Source organism: Sparus aurata, chromosome 21, assembly GCF_900880675.1.
Source record: "Sparus aurata chromosome 21, fSpaAur1.1, whole genome shotgun sequence".
Lineage (NCBI taxonomy): Eukaryota > Metazoa > Chordata > Actinopteri > Spariformes > Sparidae > Sparus > Sparus aurata.
The window spans coordinates 95,619-110,618 of NC_044207.1; positions in this window are offsets into that span (position 1 = coordinate 95,619).

Here is a 15,000-nt window from a genome sequence, read left to right on the forward strand (position 1 = left end):
TTTTCGCCATACCTGTTTCAGGATTTCCTCTTTAGTTTTGCTGCTGGAGAACTTGACCTGCAATCTTTCCTCAGTCTCTGAAATTCGCATTTCGGCTCTGTTTTTAGTTGCCTTAACGTCCTCTCGTATTTCTCGGAGAGTCTCTGCATTTTCACGCCGAAACTCTCTCAGTTCTTGCAATATAATTTGCAGGTTAGCCATGTCCACATCCACCTGTAGCTCCCCCGTGTCAGGGTGGCAAGCTGTGTCCTCCTCGGTGGACTCTTCCTCGGCTGTTTGAGCCCTTTCCTTCGTCTGTGAAGCATTTTTTGGTTTGGTTTGGGCGTATTACAAACGCCTCTTTAACTTCTTCTGTTAATGTGTAACAATCTTTTGAAGAAATATGGCGTTTTTCTTGATGATCGGGGAGCGCTGTTATTATGCTGCCTACCTCATGGCTGCTCAACCGGAAGTCCAAGAATGAAATATTTTGACATATGGGTGCATGTATGGAGACACTGGGAACCCAGGAAGCCACTTTTTTCTGATTCAGGATTCGCAAGGAGTTCTTTACGGTGAAGTTTAGCTGAATGAATTTGGATGCTGGGGCAGAGTCAGAAAACAGAAGAGCAGGAAGAGAGGACATTTCAACCGCAGCAGCTTCCAGCTGTAGCCACAAAAGGGTTCCCCCCTCAGCTTTAACACTTCCACACTTCGAGCAGGTAAGAGCCCAGGAGTTGGCTGCCCAGTAGTAGTGTAGTAGGCAGTCCCAGACCACGCTTATTGGAAGGCTTTTGAAGGTGAGCCTTGGATATCCTGTGTGATTTGTAACCCCACACAAAGGGCAATACGAGACAGTTAAGCTTCTTAAAAAAAGATGCATTTAAAGTCCGTGTAAAGCAGCAATAAATTTGTGTTATGAGTCTGTCACACCACAGAAACGTGTCATTGACCACTGAGCCAAATTTGAAAGATTAAAAAAATTGTTAAGTATCTAAAATTAGGTCTCAAAATCATGAAATAAAACAAGCACTTCTCTCTGCTGTGAAACGCTGGGGGCGTGTCAGTTAGAGGCGCTGGAACCACGCCCACGCAGGGAGGGGAGCCTCCTCCATGTATTGTACAAGGACGTAACCTAGAGTAACAATGTAAGATAGCAGCGTCATCGGACGGACCCAGCCCTACCTGTTTGAACTATCAGAACCAGAAACTGACTCTGAGTCAGACGCTGATAGTGCTCAGCCTCGTTCCTCACAGTCCATGTTTTACATTACACACAAACGTAAAACCCCAGTCTACATATAATTCCTTGTTATAGCTATGTTGGTGCACATAAAATATTACCTGTAGATTATCATTGTGCTGTCAGATGGACTCCACTCAGGGAATGAGGGCAAATCATGTCGTGATTAAATGCAATAACATTTGCTAACCTTACATGGGCATGACAGGATGCACGATGTAAAATCACTTTCAGGAATTGCATCTTCAGCAGACTGCATTTAATTGCCCAAATGTACAATATTTATAACATATTAAAGCACACACTTCTCTCTCTTCACTCTTCTCTTCACTCTCAGGCAGACACGTAATGCCGGTGGCGGAGATGAGAGCACCTGTCGTCGGCGGGACGGAGATGGTCGCAGGCGGGCACATAATGCCGGAGGCGGGGATGAGAGCATCCGCTGTCGCCGGGACGGAGACGGTCACAGGCGGGCACATAATCATAGGTGTGATTGGCAAAGGAAAAAAAAGCAGGAAAATATACGGCTCCTATACGGCTATGTCTCTCTTTACATTTTTTTTGTCCCGTTGTTGGCTTCAGAAAAGAAAGAAATAGTTCAGCCTACACGTCCAGAATTCTTCGAACACAGTGTTTCCCCTAGTTTATTTTTGTAGCAGCAGTGCTCTGAGTTGGTAACCGGCAACACTAGGGGGGTCCAAGGGCATGTCCCCCCGGAAGAACATTTTGAAAAATAACCCTTTAAATGGTGACCACTGGTGAGATTAAAAAAAAAAAAAAAACATTTTCAGAATCAGAATCTAAGACATGAGACAAGTTGACATTGCTGCTTGAAAATATGTTAACCTCTTGAGCATTAGAGAATTTTTTTTACCATCATTTTCTTGATTATTATTATATATATTTTATGGAAACAGAATCTGTTTCAGAAGTCAGTGGGCCACATGACATGGAAGCTATTGAGAAAAAATCATTATTTCTGCATATAGAGGAAGCACTAAAATACAATAAAAAGAACTGTGTCTCATTCATCCAGTTTACTAATACAATCTGCTGCCGGGTTTGAGTCAGAGGGTCACATGACATGGAAGATATTGAAAAAAACAATTATTTTGTATTAATATACTAACTAATTTAATGACGGTCCCTAAATCAGTCTCCAGTAATTCAGCGCGAGGCTCTGGGAGGTGAGCTAACGTCCTCCTGCTGCTAACACTGGCTAACCTCAGTAAAGTCGCGGCTGGACCCAAGTGAATATCCGCTGAATATCCAACCTGAAACTAACTTCACCACGGTTCAATGAGTGGCCTGTTGCAGCCTTTGAATAGGATGACGAGGATTTCAGTCACTCAACTTAAACGGTGACTTGTAGAAATTTTACAAATAGCAGTAATGACAATAACAATCGATTTCAAGATAACTTAGGGTGTAGTGCTTTCACTGTGTGCAACTTAAACTCGCCATTCGCCCATGATATTAAACCTACAAAAATCATGTCTGCAAAATGTTGCGGTGGGGCTGAAAATCCAGCAGCAGAATGCATATAGGGGAAACACTGACACATCAGACAACCTTCCGCAACGATTGCAGGCTCTTTGGTGGAGTTGTGCTTTGAATGAAGTTCCGTCGTGACAAATAAATGGACTACTTGCTGAGTGACATTAAGACATGAATCAGAGGCACAAAATACGTTGACAGCGATGCCCGGTCATTATGTTTACCGATACCCGACCCGTGCCGTGCGCCCCCCCCCCCCTTGCATGATTTACCAGAGCCTCATTTTCAGGTCGGAAAAGCCTGATTTCCGGATCACACCCCTAATAATGCCGGTGGTGGAGATGAGCAGATGGCAGCGTCAACGGAGTCTTCAGATATCCAGACTTTACCTGGTGATAGTTGTTGTAACTATCAGGGGTAAAGTGGACACTGCAGAGATGGGTATTGGTGGTGATTTTAAACTCTCCACAGTAGCTCCTCTTGACAAAATTGATCCACCATTTCCTTACGTTGTCATCCTTAGGAAACTTAAATAAGCTAATGGCGCCGTTACCCTGCACACTGTGGCATTCAGGAAAGATGCACGAGCGATTAGGAGGAGACATGACTGTTTAACTCACTGGTTGACTGGTGAGCTAGCTGCAAACTATGTAAGAGGTGCAAAAACACCAAAGCTTATGCGCTGAACATAATTATACTGCTTCCGCAGCAGGGCCGGGTTTATGCAAATCATGGCCAAGTAACACGTATATATATAATTTTATGTTTAATGTGTGTATGATGTATGTTTTTTATGCTACTGGACACTTGAATTTCCCTCAGGATAAATAAAGTATCTATCTATCTATCTATCTATCTATCTATCTATCTATCTATCACATAGGCTATTGCGGTTTCTAGAGAAGGTGCCAGGTGTCCAGGAATTATATTAATATCATTAATTTGTATTTCGTGCGCACATTATACCTACTTCGTGGCCACGAAGTAGTATTTCGTGCGCACGCTATAGCTATATTGTGGCCACAATTTTATTTTTTTTGACCATGTCATGCCTGGGGCTCAGTAGTAAGCATCTCTCCAGATTCAGATTTTATTTTATAAATGGCTCGTTTTGCTTGTTCTCCTTTTAACTGCCTTGCCAGTAACTTCTGTGGCTTGTCACCAAGCTCAAAGTGCCTCCATTTAAGCTTCAGTAGTAAGTTGCCCATTTGTTCTCCCTGAAGGGTATTATACTCAGGCCATGTCCACATGTACCAAAACAATCTTTTTTCCCCCCGTCTTCCTTGACATTGTTTCAAGAATATTTGCATCCAAACAGATCCATTGAAAACGACTCAACAAGCTGTAGTTCACATTCCAGGCCTATAGGTGGCGCTTTAAATTCACCAAAAAAGGACAAGAGATGGAGCATGCGCATTAAGCTTGCGCACTGTATACAAACAGACAGTAGAAGGAGAAACCGAACACAACAAGAAGACAAAAGTGGCTAGTCAGTTGTTCATAATCCTTTCTTGCTCAGCATAGTGGCAGAGGAGCATAATATTTTGCCCTAGTAACCCTAATAGGCTAAATATCTTCTGCAGCACGAACACAAACATGTAGTCCATCATTGTTGTTGTTATGAGACGTCGCAGAGTTAAGAGGTTGAAGGTTTTTTTGCGTTTTTTTTTTTTAAAGATTTTTTTGGCATAGACACCTTTATTAAGCAGTAGACGGAAAGGAAATATGGGAGAGAGAGGGGGATGTGACATGCAGCAAAGGACCTCCGGCCGGAATCGAACCAGGGTCGGCTGCGTATGTGGCATGCGCTCTAACCACTTGACCACTTGCGCGCCAAAGAGGTCGACGGTTAGAGGTCGAGGGGTGAAAGTATGCGGATTCACTGTCCAAACGAGAACGCAAGGGCAGCATTTTTGGATTTTTCCACCCTGAGACCAGGTGTGAGCTTCGTCACTCACTGCTCGGTGAAATATGGACGGCAAGACTGCTTTTCGTCGGGTAAATGCCTTTTATTGTGTCACGGGCAGACACGTGGCTCAACGTAAACAAAACAAACAAACTAAAAGAACAGCCGTCACTCTGCAGGCTGAGGCTCGATCTCGCTTTGCTGCCTCTGCTGCCCAATCTCTGCTCCGGCCCTGCTCCTGGACCCAGCCTACTGCTCACTACTGAGATCAGAACCAGGTTACAAACGTGCTTATATAGCTGACTGATTACCTGATTCTGTCCAGCTGTCTGATCACCGGCTGAGCCACTCCTCCCTCTCCTCCAGCAGCCGGCACCTTAACCACACCCCACTGCCACATACCCCCACCGCCCGACTGAGGCCAGGATCCCGCCGGCTGGCCCGCCCCCAAGTGGTACCCCAAATACCGTACCTCCCAGGTCTCACTATGAATGATGATGTCATCCAAGTAGGCCACAGCATATGCAGGGTGAGGCCGCAGTACCCAGTCCATGAGGCGCTGAAATGTAGCTGGGGCCCCGAACAATCCGAACAGAAGTGTGACAAATTGGTACAAACGTGTTTCCAGGCGTTTACAGGCACTGCGTTTACGGGGGGCAGAAGACAGCCAATCTAAATATGGGTCCAGGTAGCAATTAAAATCGCCCCTGCTCACTATATTGCTTGAGTCATCATCCAGGATCAGATCGAACACCTTTCGTAACAAAGCCAGGTCATCCGTGTTCGACCCATATATATTCACTAGTGTAATTGTAAAATTAATTGGTATGCCCAGTTATAATTGTGAACCTGCCGTTTGGGTCAGTTGTGTCAAAGTGAACTTTCAGAGTTTTTGATTTACTAAAGTCTTAGCCTCATCCGCATGGTTCAGTGTTTTTACTTGCCCTTGGTAGTGGATGTGGGGTCTGGCCAGGAAGCGCAGCGAGTGCCAAATCTCCTTCTCTCTCAGCAGCTGCAGCACCTCATGGAAGCTCCGCCGTTGCTCCATCGCCTCTGCAGTGTAGTCAGTGAAAATTAAGATTCAGTTACCTTCGTATTCAATTGAACTCTGCCTCCCAAGCTGCAGAATCTTTTCCTTCTCCTGTGTTAGATGCACCTGTGCGATTATCATGCAGGGTCTGGATCCTACGTAAGGGCATTGCATTCAATGGATTAAAAAAAAAGATAGAAACCTCATCTCGTAATTACAAGAAAAGAAAATTAGCCACATGTTTTTTTCTAGTGCAAGAATCTACTAACATTTACGGTAATCGTAATGAAGCTGCTCTGAAGAGCTGCTGGTAGTGACTGTGGGGCAGACTGCAGTCTCACAATCAGACCCATGAAACATACGAGGATAAGGATTTTGACAGAGGATTGCGTAAATAGTACACAGTAAAAGTACTTCATACTAGTTACACAAGTATTCTAGGAAGTACTTAGTTCAGCAGTATATGAATCTTGGACTACTTATGGAAAATACGTTTTTTATTACACATTAAAGTTGGGCGAAATATCCTTCTTCTTTTTCTCTGTTAAGGATTTTGACACAGGATTACTCGAAAAGTACAAAGTAAAAGTACTTAATATTATACATGCAAGTAGTCTAGGAAGTACTAAGTCCAGCAGTATATGAATCTTGAACTACAACATTTTTTTTTTGTTTTTGTTTTTTTTCTCACAATGTCCTTTACTTTGAAATCCGGAAGGGTACCTTCCCGATACCTTCAGTTAATTACCGGGAGTAATTACTGTTAAAGTATCGTATGTTACATGGGTCTGATGATATCATAATTACGAGACCTTTTCTCAGGCGCTCTGTCATTAACGAACGGTTTGGTGAAGTTGTCATCCCCCTGCAACTTAGGGATCAGGTTAGACACAAACTCAGTCAGCCTCCCTTTCTCCTCACCTTGCGGGATGCCAACAATTCTTATATTGTTGTGTCTGGATCTCCCTTCAACATCTGAAAGCCTGGTCCGCAGCTTTCTCTTGCCACAGTTCAGCGACTAAAGTCTCCACTGTGTGGATACGTTGCTCATGGTCTGCAGCCTGACTTTTGGTGGTAGTCAGTCTCTCAGTGAGCTTCCGCTGGGCGGACAAAGTGTTCTATAAACTCTGCTCCAATGTATCAAAGCTTGTTAAAGGACTGCAAGAGCGTATTTGACAATTTATGCCAAGCGAGTGGAAGCTCGTCTTCGTCTTCAACTAGAGACTTGTCCGGTGATTTCTTGCTAGCTTGATCGCTGCTAGCATTAGCCGCCAATTCAGCCAGCAGGCGGCCAACTCCCTTTGCACCTGGTGTAGTTTTACAAGACTTTTTTACGTTCCACTTAATGGTTGTGTAAAAAAGAAATAAAACGACAAAAAAAGTGAGTCAAGTGTTCAAAAAAGCGGTTTTGAATAGTGGCGTGCTGTGAGGAGCTCTACAAAACACATCTACACTGCTCTCATCTCACTAGCGCCCCCATGACATTAGATATTAGATACTAAAAGATCGTAGAAATATATTAATTTTGTCAGAGCCTAGCCCCACACGTCCACACAGTTGCATGCCATAACCGGAAACCTTCGGTAATACTCTTTTCGACCAATAAACGCGCAACTTTTGACGCACGTAAAGAACACACACTTTTGATAGCCCCAGTGATGGTGAACGTAACTTCCCATACTATAAACAACTGCACCAGAACAATGCACAACCCCAATGCATAAAACAAATCAATAAATCATCAGAGCCAGCCGCTCCATAATAATAAAAACGTGTCAAACCGTCACGCAGTTATCCATGTCTACCTCTTCTTCCTCCTCCTGATCATATTCCACTGTCGTGTCTTCTCCCTGGTGTGCTGGCTCAGCTGTGTCTTTAACATTAGTGCTAACAGTATTAGCGCTAGTGCTAGTTGAAGCTGCACTTGATTTTAAAAACAAATCAGTCAGTTTGCAGCATTTTTCACCGTCAGCCAACAGTGCCCTCTGAGATTTCTCTATTTTTCTCTGCTCCCACCTTGTGTCGCTTGATGCCTGGATTTTTTGCCAGCCTAATCTCAGTCAGCTTCCATCTTCCAACTTCAAACAACCACGCAGACAGTCTACTCGATTCAGTCTTCAAATTCCCAGAAGGCATTGCTGAATTTTAACTTTTGCAAACAAATAATCAAATGAACCCGCACCTTATCGTGGTGGAGAGGTGGTAGGGTCTCCCAGGGCAAACAGGTCCTAGGTGACGGGTCAGACTAAGATCGGTTCAAAAGCCCCTAATGAAAGATAGAACAACAAGGAAGTTTACGTCGCCCGGACTGGCGTCACCAGGGCCCCACCCTGGAGCCAGGCCTGGGGTTGGGGCTCACAAGCGAGCGCCTGGTGGCCGGGTCTTTGCCCACGGGACCCGGCTGGGAGCAGCCCGAACGAGCAACGTGGGCCCGCCCTCCAGTGGGCTCACCACTCGCAGGAGGGTTCAGAAGGGGCCGGTGCAGTGGGATTTGGGTGGCATTCGTGGGCGGGGGGCCCCGGTGACCCAATCCCCGGACGGTGACTCTAGCCATGGGGACATGGAATGTCACCTCGCTGGGGGGGGGAAAGAGCCTGAGCTGGTGCGGGAGGTTGAGCGGTACCGGCTAGAGATAGTCGGGCTCACCTCCACGCACAGTCTGGGCTCTGGAACCCAACTCCTTGAGAGAGGTTGGACTCTCTTCTACTCTGGAGTTGCCCGCTGTGAGAGGCGGCGAGCTGGGGTGGGCTTGCTTATAGCTCTTCAGCTCAGCCGCCATGTGTTGGAGTTTACCCCAGTGAACGAGAGGGGCGCTTCCCTGCGCCTTCGGGTCAGTGATAGGTCTCTCACTGTTGTCTCTGCTTATGGGCCGAACAGCAGTGCAGAGTACCTGGCCTTCTTGGAGTCACTGGGAGGGGTACTGCAGAGTGCTCTAACCGGGGACTCTGTCGTTCTACTGAGGGACTTCAATGCTCACGTGGGCAGCGACAGTGTTACCTGGAGGGGTGTGATTGGGAGGAACGGCCTCCCCGATCTGAAACCGAGTGGTGTTTTGTTATTGGACTTCTGTGCTAGTCACAGTTTGTCCATAACGAACACCATGTTCAAGCATAAGGGTGTCCATATGTGCACGTGGCACCAGGACACCCTAGGCCGGAGGTCAATGATCGACTTTGTGGTCGTGTCATCTGACCTCCGACCATATGTCTTGGACACTCGGGTGAAGAGAGGGGCTGAGCTGTCAACTGATCACCACCTGGTGGTGAGTCGGATCCGCTGGCAGGGGAGGAAGCTGGACAGACCTGGCAGACCCAAACGTATTGTGAGGGTCTGCTGGGAACGTCTGGCGGAACCCTCGGTCAGGGAGGTCTTTAACTCCCACCTCTGGGAGAGCTTTGACCAGATCCCGAGGGAGGCTGGGGACATTGAGTCCGAATGGACCATGTTCTCCACTTCTATTGTTGACGCAGCTGTCCGGAGCTGTGGCCGTAAGGTCTTCAGTGCCTGTCGTGGCGGCAATCCCCGAACCCGGTGGTGGACTCTGAAAGTAAGGGATGCTGTCAAGCTGAAGAAGGAGTCCTATCAAGCCTGGTTGGCCTGGGGGACTCCTGAGGCAGCTGACAGGTACCGGCTAAGGGCTGTACGGTCCCTGTACGACCGGAGCAGGAGCTTGGTTCTCATTGCTGGACAAAAAGTCAGACCTTTGTCACCGGTTCTGTTCATTATTTTTATGGACAGAAATTCTAGCCGCAGCCAAGGGCCGGAGGGGGTCTGGTTTGGGAGCCACTGGATTTCATCTCTGTTTTTCCAGATGATGTGGTCTTGTTGGCTCCTTCGAGCCAGGACCTCCAGCATGTCCTGGAGCGGTTTGCAGCCGAGTGTGAAGCAGCTGGGATGAGAATCAGCACCTCCAAGTCCGAGGCCTTGGTTCTCGGCCGGAAAAAGGTGGCCTGCTCCCTCCGGGTTGGGGGAGAGTTACAGCCTCAAGTGGAGTAGTTTAAGTATCTTGGGGTCTTGTTCACGAGTGAGGGAAGGATGGAGCGTGAGATTGACAGGCGGATCGGTGCAGCGGCCGCAGTAATGCGGTCATTGTATCAGTCTGTCGTGGTGAAGAGAGAGCTGAGTCGAGAGGCGAAGCTCTCGATTAACCGGTCAATCTACGTTCCTACCCTCACCTATGGTCATGAACTTTGAGTCATGACCGAAAGAATAAGATCCCTGATACAAGCGGCTGAAATGAGTTTCCTCCGCAGGGTGGCGGGGCACTCTCTTAGAGATAGGGTGAGGAGCTCTGTCACCTGGGAGGAGCTCGGAGTAGAGCCGCTGCTCCTCCACATCGAGAGGAGCCAGCTGAGGTGGCTCGGGCATCTGTTTCGGATGCCCCCGGGACGCCTCCCTCGGGAGGTGTTCCTGGCATGTCCCGCCAGGAGGAGACCCCGAGGAAGACCCAGGACACGCTGGAGTGACTATGTCACCCAGCTGGCCTGGGAACGCCTTGGGATCCTCCTGGAAGAGCTGGAGTAAGTGTCTGGGGAGAGGGAAGTCTAGGTGTCCCTGCTCAGGCAGCTGCCCCCGCGACCCAGCCCCGGATGAGCAGACAAAAATGGATGGATGGATGGATAATCAAATAAAAAATGCGGGTAGATTTGTTTTATTTCAAACCATGCATGTTTTTGAACAGCCGAACAAGACATTTCGCTACAAAACAGTGCAGACTGACATAAAAGTTTGTGAATGTAGAAGGTAACCATGACTGTGATATAGAGGCTCGTATGTGGCATATAAATCTTGATTACATAACTATAGTGTTTAGTGCAAAGGATTTGGAGAAATTTTGTTTCATTTAGCGTATGAACTTTATTGACGCGTTAAAGGGGGCCGAGAGAAACGATTTTGGGGCAGCTCTCTGGTCGGTTGGCCAGCCGGCCCAAACAGCCCACGAGGACCGGCGGCCCCTCTGGCATCTGCCCAAATTCCAGATTACCAGTCCGTCACTGGTTGGTGTTATACTGTGACTATTAAGAGTTCCCTTATTTTTGCAGAGCAGTGTAGTTTATTCGGCAGTCTGCTCTCACTGCTCTGGTCCACCTTTACATAATGACTACTGACTAATGTAGCATACATGTTTCTATGCATTGTTCTTCATCATTCTCCTCAATAACTGAAGTAGATTGGGACTTGTTTTGAAAAGTTAAATATCAACCAAACAACCCTGCTGCTGCTATGCTAAAGGTGTTCTCGTGTATCCAGTCTAAAGCGGCAGAACTAGCCTGATCACACATTGAGGGTGTGAAGAACGTCTCTTGAAATCTCTTCATTATCATGAAGGGAGGAGACGACTGGATTTTCATTCTTGGGTGAACTGATCCTTTAAAAAGACACCATCATGGGCTCTAGGATGTTATAATGGTTGGCTGTCACCATTTTATAGAGAAAACAGATTGAGAAAACAACGATCAGATTGGTTAATAATGGAAAAAATCTTTAGTTCCAGCATATATTTCTAAAAAAAAAAACAATAGATGCAAGTAAAATCCCAGTAGGTTAGCTGTGAACTACACCTTGAGCTCTGTTCCTTTTCGGTTTGCAAATATTTTGGCAAAATGGCATTATTAGAAGGAAAATGAATTGGCCATCAAAGATTTCTGATTCTCAGGATAGTTCTGGATTTATCAAATATACTTAGTGCAAGTTACACTAACTACTAAAAATGCTGCCACACTGGGCTCCTGTTTCGATGGATTTTGTTTACACTCTGCTGTTCAAAGGGTTGAGGTGATATTTAGTCCTGCAAATGGAAGGAAATGTGCGTTTCTGTGTGGACGGCATGGTCCCAGCAAGGACGGTGCGTTGGTACCCAAACAACAAGCCTTGGGTAACTAAAGACATCAAAGCCATTCTCAACCAGAAGAAGAGGGCTTTCAGAGGTGGCAACAGGGAGGAGCTGAGGGACATTCAGGCCCCGTCCAGACGACAACGCTCTTTTGCGAAAATGCACATGTATTGCATCGTTTTGGCCGACCGTCCATACGGATCCTGAAAATGCAGCGCCTGAAAACGCATTTTTTTGAAAACGGGTCTCAGGGTGGAGAAATCCGAAAACACAGCCCTCCCGTTCTCATGTGGACGGCGAATCTGCGTACTTTCCAAAACGATGACGCCATCGCCCCACCCAACGACGTCTCATAACAACAACAACAACGGCGGACTACATGCTCGTGTTCGTGCCGCAGAAGATATTGAGCCTTTCTTGCAACTTACTCGCCTTGTAGTTGAGTGTGAGTCGCAGCAGCAGTTTGACCTCATTAACGGTCCACACAAACGATTCTGGTTTCCTTGCACTAGCCATTTTCATCTTCTTCTTGTTGTGATCGGTTTCTCTGTCTACTGTCTGTTTGTTTACAGCGCGCAAGCTTAATGCGCATGCTAGGGGTGGGCGGATCGATCCAAATATCGATAGTGTCGATACCAAGGTGAGTATTGGTATCCAATCGATACTAGCGTGATGAAATCGATATTTTTGTTGTAGTTTCTCTTCCATAAATTCAGCAAGTCACTTGTATTTCTTCACAGAGTTTGTGTGAGCGCAGTGTCTCTCTCAGTCGTTAAAGCGTGGCGCTCCTTTTACCTCTCACTCCGCTCACTCAGGTTCACTGCAACTCAAAAATATATACTTATATTAAGATATATAACCTACCTCAAGAATATAATAACCCTTTTGTGTATCTGTTGAAGGAACATTAGTATTGTATGTATGTTAAATATAATTTTCTTATTTGGCTTAAGTCTTTGTCCTGTGTTTATCATTATTATAATCATGGTCAATTAATTAAAGGCAAAAGTACAAAATCATTAATTGATCAGGAATTTTCAAGTAAAAAGTATCAGTATCGGTATCAGTATCGGCAATACTGGCCCTGTATTTACTTGGTATCGGATCGATACCAAAATTTGCAGTATCGCCCACCCCTAGCGCATGCTCCGTGCCTTCTTCTCCGTTTTTGGTGAATGTCAAGCACCACCTATAGGCCTGGAATATGAACTACAGTGTTTTTGGTCGTTTTCAGTGGATCCGTGTGGATGCAAATATTCTTGAAACGATGCCGAGGAAGACTGAGAAACAAAAGATCGTTTTCGCCTGTCTGGACGGCCCCTCAGAGGGAGCTGAATTCAAAGATCAAAGAGGCTAAGGACGGCTACAGGAGGAAGCTGGAGAGGAAACTCCAGCAGAACAACATGAGGGACACTGCATGAAAAGTGGGATTTTCGTCAGTAGATTGACGTGGAATTTCAGGTTTGCAACTGCACGCAGCAATTTGCAGGCAACACCAAAAACTGACGTAAATTGTCGGAAATTGACGTGGGCCTTGCTTGGCAGTTGTCCCCCCATGACCCCCCTCCCCCTGATTCTAGGGGAGGCTTTAACATGTAAATGAAAAATGCTGTGAGCTATACAAATGCAAATCAGGGTAGCAGGGGGAGTTTTACCCCAGGTGACCTTTTTCTAAAAGGTGTTAACTTAATATTAAGAAAATCTCTGGTATGAATAGATGAGGCTCAGTATAGCCTAATTATAGACCCTTATATTTTAGCTGGAATTGATTTATTTAATGAGTAGTTACTGTGTATGTCATTAGCAATGGCCAATGTTATGTAAAAAAAGATTATTTATTCTTTTTTCTCTCTCTCTCTCTCCTGGGAACAAGTTAAAGATAACACGCCAGTTGTTAAGAAGTTAAAATTTGCATGAAATATTTTGAGATAACCAAGATATTAAAATGTAAAAGAGAGTGAGAGTTCATGACCTGTAAGACTTTTTACACTTCCGGGTAGACCGGAGCATGAGTGACGAGGAAGAAGGAGCGGAGAGTTAGTGGCGTCGAGCAGCTTACAGGGGACTGTGTGTTTCGTCAGTGTCGTGTTTTATCACTAACAGACTGTGAACTGTTGTCAGACGACGTGTGAGTGTGTGAGTTGGACTCTCCATCGCAGTCGCAGTGTTTGTGTTTTAATGGACACGTAGCAAGTTCGGCTAAGCTAGCTAGCAGGAGCTAGGCTAGCGGCCCGGCCATTGTCGAGAGGACGTCTGCGCGGACGCGAGGAGCTTTGCCGGGTCGCCAAGAAGAATGTCGCCGACGGACGGAGCTTCGCTGCCGCAGAGGGACACGGAGGTTTATCGCTGCGAGCATTTTGTTTTCACAGACTAACCTCGCCTCATAACAAGGCTGTGACTTCCTGTTAGCTCGGAGCCACGTCTGCAAGTCCAGATTTACACGATGCCGATAATGACGCCATTGTGTGTAAGTAACTGTTACTGTTTTCTCCCTCGTTTAATTTTACTGTGACTTGCGTTTCTCTATTCATACCAATCTCTTTTAATTTTTTTCCAGCTGCCTGTAAGACATTATGAGACAGTACGCAGGACAACAAACAACCAGATCTTGCATCGCAGGCGGACGCTGTGAGGAGTTCAGCTCGGAGTCGATCAAGGACAAAGAGGGTAAGATTTATTAGATTAGATCCGTTTTTGGTCAATGTGACTATTATTCTATTAAATAATAGACGTCTTGTATCCATACGCAGTGCATCGCGCAGTACTGATCGTCTCTATTGATTGTTTTTACAGCTGCTGGAAGCGAGACAGAGTGCTAGTTGAGGATGAGGTGGACCTTTGGAAGTGCGCCGCCATCGAACTGATTCCTGAGGAGGAAGACGGCACAAGATGGTGGGGTCTCTGGATGAATTGTGCGACCTCCATCCTCTCGCAGCCGGGAGCTCACCGAGCTCTGTGCCACACTGCTATCACATGAGAAGCGATTCTGAAGTACAGGGCAGCGCACCACAGACGTCTGCAGAAACAGACACTTAGCGGTGCTGTAGGATTTTGGGCCTCTTGTGAGCTTCCCGTTTGTTGTGTGGGCAGATTATGCTTTGTACATGCTGTGTGATTGTGTTTGTGCTAATAAAGCTCTTTCTTTGAATAAACAATACCTTCCTGGCAAATGCTCCTTTCCTCAGTAAATTCATTCATGTCCCTGATGAAATCATAAATATAAATTAATGAATAATTAATATAAATATAAATAAATAAAATATATATATTCTCACTGGGGTTTACATTTATAATGACCCAGGGTGACCAATCATGAGTGATTTTGCTTGTTTATGAGTAGTGGTTTCATCCAATACTGAAAGAGGATATTCAAGCCAGCCCACACATTCTCTGGCAAGGCTGGTTTCGCTGCTATTGATATGCAAATTGGAGCCCTTCGCACCTCCGGGAGCTCCACATACGTCATGGTTCATTTCCGACAATTTTCGGCACAGAAGACCGTGTCTTCAACA